Below are 6000 nucleotides of genomic sequence, written 5' to 3'. Positions count from 1 at the left end.
CCATAGGCGTGCGCAGCCCATTTTCTTAGGGGGTGCACCATTGGAGGGGCGTGTCCATCATGCCTACTGGGCGTGTACATTACTGCCTACTGGGCATAAATGCAAACTAAATAGAAGGTGACTTATTTATGTATATGGGCTTTTCCACCCACACACACCACAAACAGGGTCAGTGGGCGCTGCAGGCACACTGTAAAAATGTCACGCACAGTAATGTCCATTACACATAACGCCACGCACAGTAATGCCCATTTCACATAATGCCACACACTACATTACATTACATTACACATTATGTCAGGGCTTGACAATATTTTGGTAAAATAGGGACAATAGTGACAGTGCGCGCCGAAGGCATGCACCAGAAATCTACACCATAATGCCTATTACACGTCACACAGCCATTACATAGTATACCACATGCCCTAATGCCCATTACATATTATACCACACACCGTTACATGTTGCGCCTTACATTGTGATGCTCATTACACGTTATGCCTGACACTGTGATGCCCATTATGCCTCACACCGTAATGCCAATTACCTATTAGACCACACACTGTAATGCCAATTATCTATTATGCCCCACACTGTAACGTCATTTACCTATTACACCACACAACGTAATGCCAATTACATATTACTCCCCACACCGAATTACCTATTACACATTTTGCCACATGCTGTGATGCCCATTACACATTATTCCACACACAGCAATGCCCATTACACATTATGCCATTCACCAAAATACCCATTACACATTATACCACATGTATATGGTGTATACATGTATACATTATATATTATATCACACACCATATTGCTCATTACACATTATTCCACACACCATAATTCCCCTTACATATTATGCCCTATAGGTGCACTTACCTACATGCTCGTTGTCAGGAATTACATGTTCAATGCCAGGGTTTAAAGTCTTCTTTACAGGGTTTACATGTTCCTTGACATGGCCGGTGGGGGGGGGGGGCATGCTCATTGCCACAGGGACTACATGCTCATTGCCAGGAGGGATTACATGCTCGCTGCCCAGGGTGAATACATGCTCGTTGCCTGGGGGATTACATGCTCGATGTCTGGATGGATTATATGCTTATTGCCCACATATAATGCCCCCCTTAGTTCTATATACATAATGTCCCCGTAGTGCCACACGCATAATGCCCTCCATAGTGTCACATGCAGAATGCCCCCCGTAGTGCCAGACACATATTGCTAATCCTTTCATGTCACACACAATGCCCCAATAGTGCCATAGACATACTGCACCCCATTGTGACACACCCATAATGCCCCTGTAGTGCCACATGCATAATTCTCCCTGTAGTGCCACACACATAATGCCCCCGTATTGTCACGCAATGTAATACCCCCATAGTGCTTTATACACAGCTCTGTCCCATATACACAGTGGCGTGTATATGGGACAGAGCTGCCTTGAGACTGCAGAGGGAAGGGAGAGCACTGCCACGGAGAGTAAGCTGCCGCTGTCAGGCAGAAGAGGGAAGGAGGCGCCTGGTGGAGGGGGGACGGCCCTCCTGCTGCCCGGCGAAGGGGGGGGAAAAGCTGCCGCTGCCGGCCGGGCGGAGGAGGGATGGAGGTGCTGAGCGGAGGGGGGAAGGAGGCGCCGAGTGGGGGATAGCATCCCGCCAGCATTTTAAAAGTGAAGGAGGCGGCAGCAGTAGCGAGGGGGGCGTCATTAGGAGGTGCCTGTGCACCCCTGGCACCCCCCGTGTGCACGCCTATGTTTATTCCTGAACAAATATGTATGTCCTAATAGAAACCCATTGCTTATACATCAGCCTTATCTGGTGTGATAGCAATTTAATAGGATGAGAGATTTGGTAAGAAATCTCCAGTTGTTTTAAAGCGGCAATCCTTTACACTGCAAAACCAGTTTGATTTTGAAGTTTAAATGATTGCAGCTTTAAATAAAAAAATGGAGATTTCTTAAGGTGCATACACACCGGCTATAATCGTTGGCAATATGGTCACTTAGCGACCATATTGCCAGCGATTGGAGTGCGCTCCCGTTTTTAGCCCCCTTATGATTGCAAGTCGCAGGAGCAAGCTCCTGCGACCAGCTGATTTCCTCTGCGGCTCTCCCGGCAGAGGTTCCCTTTCATCAGCAACCATCTCTGGTCGCTGATGAAAAGGAGACACTGAGCAATATATCGCCCCCCGTGTGTACACAACTTTAAAAAATCTCGCTTTCTGAATCTCTCATCCTATTAAATTTCACCCTAAATACACTTAAAAGAAGAGACTTATTGCTGCATTCTCATTGCCGCCCCTGCAAAATCCCGGGTTTTTCTTGCCGGATTTTTGGCAGGGCACAGAGCTTCTCAGCTCAACAGACCCCCTTCATACTGCACCTCAGACCCAGGAATTTCCCGTGTCTGCCCCTTTCACACTGCTTTCCATGGTCTGCCTTCCAACAAGTGTGTGGAATTTGATTGGGTGTTGGGAAATTTGTACAAATTGCTGTGATTGGCTGTTTAAGAACCAGCTTTTATTGGCTTGCTGGCACATATCACATCCACCAATGAGCTTGTTTTCTGGCATCAAGTGTGAAAAACACAGGTCTGTGCTGTTCACACTGCTGTACACCCATGTATTACCCAGGAAAAACCCTGCAAAAATCCTGTGTCTAATTCCCAGGGCATAACACCCGGGAATTTCACAAAGACCCTTTCACACTGAGACAGGACACGGGAAATTACTGCTTGCCCTGGCAAATACCTGGGTTTTTGCGGCAGTGAGAACGGGGTATAAGTTATTTATTCATCTAGAGGTCCCAACCTGTATAAACAATGAGTTAAACATAACCTGGTATTACCACCACAAAAAGTCACCTTAATAATTTAGTGTATCTCCTACATCCATACATCTAAGGAGAACATTCATTGCGCTTAACTGTAATCAGTCTATAGTAGAGATCCCTGTAAATAGTTATTTCCCTGCATAAGCCTGTATGTATTATTCTGAAACATTGAGTCTGTAGGATTTATTTTGAAAAATGTGAAATAGGATAGATAAATAGTTAAAGATAAATAGCAGGATATTTAGCAACATATACCCCATTCACACCAGAAATGCAGGGACAAACCCGGGAATTCAGTTCCCGAGACAAGCAGGGACATTCCCGGGTTTGGACCCATTCACACCAGAAATGTCCCTGCATTTTCTGGTGTGAGAAGGGGGCGGGAAGGAGGCCGGCAGAAGGTGGGGAGGAGGCGGGATGGCGTCGGGCAGTCGGCGGAGGTGGGGAGAATACTCACCCCGGTTGCTGGTCCTCCGCACAGGCCAGGGATCCACAAGGCGGCGGCGCAAATGACGGGACAGGCGGCGGATGAAGATGACGCAGCTCTCCGGCGCCCTCACTGCCACCGGAGAGCTGTGTCATCATCATCCACCGGCTGTCCTGTCATTTGCGACCGCCGCCTGCATTAATTCCCGTCGGACAGGACACGGAGGACCCAGCAACCCGGGTAAGTATACGCTGTACCTTTCACACCAGCCAGGTCCCCGGGTTGAACCCGGGAACAACCCTGGTACCTAGCCGGGTTGAAATTAGCCCGGGATTTTGTCCCGGGAACCTTTCACACCAGCGCTAGTACCGGGTTGTTCCCGGACTCAACCCGGGAATTTAGGCTGGTGTGAATGGGGTATTATTCATACTGTATGTGAAGAGCCAGTTAGCTGATATTTAGTGATAGTCAGTAAAATCACAATATGTTTGTATATCGAGTTTTTTAAATCTATGATATACGTAACTAAGAAAACATTGTCAGTTATTCGTTTAATTGAAGTGACTTCTTCTAAGAATTTTTTTCTGACATTTGGCCTGTGTATGGAGAGTGCTGTGCCTGCCTCTCTGCTATGGTGCGGAGAAGGGAAGAAGCAATAGTGCTGCTGAAGTCAGAGTAAGAACAGACTGCCTGGGCCTGTGATACTCAACACAATACATCATTAATATATTTGCTAAATAATATCTGCACAAAGTCAACAAAAAAAAAAGGCCTGTACTGCAGGCTTATACAGTATTTTCAGTTTCATAAATTAGCTTACAGCTGAGACCTTGGAGATGACCTTTGCAGTGCGGCTCAGTATCCAGTCATGTCAGATACCAGCTTAAAACAAAAAAAATTGCTATATATTCTGGAATGGGGATTTCAATATCAATATTTTCATTATTTATTTATTACCAGTTATTTATATAGCTCAACCATATTCCGCAGCGCTTTACAGAGAACATTTGAGCATTCACATCCGTCCCTGCCACAGTGGAGCTTACAATATATATTTCTTACCACATACACATGCATCCACTCTATAGTTTTGTTGGGTATATTTTTGTATTGTGGGAGGAAACCGGAGTACCTGGAGGAAACCCACGCAAGCACGGGGAGAATATACAAACTCCGCACAATTAGGGCCATGGTGGGAATCAAATCCATGACCTCAGCGCTGTGAGGCAGTAACGCTAACCATTACACTGTCCGTGCTGATGATCATGAATCCTATGGGCATTCTTTGGAAACCATTCTATGTAAAGGACATAAAAAAATTGCATACTGTATGCATGTAAAAAAAAGTAAGTAATGAGTCATTTAGAATCCTATAATAATGTATGTAGGCAAAGATTGCCTTAACCACTGATTACATATTTTCCCTTTAACTGTCCTTAATATTTTTATTGAACTGTTCACGCATCGTAGTAAAAGAACAGCGGTATGAACATTAGGTGATCTCATAATGTATAAATCAATAATATTAATAATGATAATAATAATAATAATAAATAAATAAAAAAAGTGGTGTGAACTACTACTTCTTGGTTTTGACTGTAGTAGTAGTAATAATAATAATAATAATAATAATAATAATAATAAATAGCCTGAACTTGTACTTCATGGTTTGACTGACCCTGGGAGCTACAAGCTTGCTCTGATGGGAGGAGCGCAATACATCTGGGTGTACTTACCAAAATACAAGCTGGAAAGACTAGTTAGACTTGTGTTATGCTATCAGGGCTGGCTCTACCAATAGGCAGCTGCCTAGGGGCTCCAGAATTTTGAAGTCTAATTATCACAAAATGAAGGATAACTCTGAGAGAGATCATTTTGGAACTTAAAACTAACAGCAGGTTGTGAACTTGGGTGCCAAAAAATCTTGCGCCGGCCCTGTATGCTATAGTGCAAAAAGATGATTTTCTATCCCAGCAAGAATCACTGAAATTGGGACATTCTTCGGACAGCTTTGAGAGGAGCACCTTTTGTACACTTACAGGTACTGACATGGCATATCTAGCAATATTATTTTCACTAACATAATTTGATAAAGCATGTTTTCATACTCTTTTAACATTAATTTAGTATCACCTAAACTAACTAAAGGGCTTTGGCTCCTCTTGACCCCCATTCTGCCCCCTCCCTGTGTGTCAGCGTTTGTCAGTGTCAATGTGTGAGCTGCTGTCTGCGTTAGCATTTGTATGTATGTCAGCATATGTCTATATGTCTGTATCAGCATCCATCTATCAGTATCTGTCAGTGTGCCAGCATCTATGTGTCAGTGTATGTTTGTATCATCTTGCCAGCATCTATGTCAGCACCTGTGTGTCAGCTTGTAAGCGTCTATCTGTGTGTCAGCATGTCAGTGTCTGTGTGTCAGCATCTCTCTGTATAGAAATACAGAAAGGTAGTGGAATAAACAGAAAAGCGCTCAGTGTATAACCAAGTTAAAAAAAGGGATTTTATATCACCATAATAAAAGCACTGGTTCTAACTTTATACGTCAGGGTATGATGAGACCTGTGACAATAACCACCCTTTCACAGGATATGTGACAAGGGGGTACAACAAAAAAAAGTGGAAATAGTGCAAATTATCCTTAAAACAGACAGGTTTTTAATAAAAGTCCACACTTACAATATGTAGACAAGTAAACAGCATAAAAGGTTCCACAGTGGCAAAG

Source organism: Crinia signifera, chromosome 2 (assembly GCF_055691185.1).
Source record: "Crinia signifera chromosome 2, ASM5569118v1, whole genome shotgun sequence".
NCBI lineage: Eukaryota > Metazoa > Chordata > Amphibia > Anura > Myobatrachidae > Crinia > Crinia signifera.
This window is presented reverse-complemented; position numbering follows the sequence as displayed.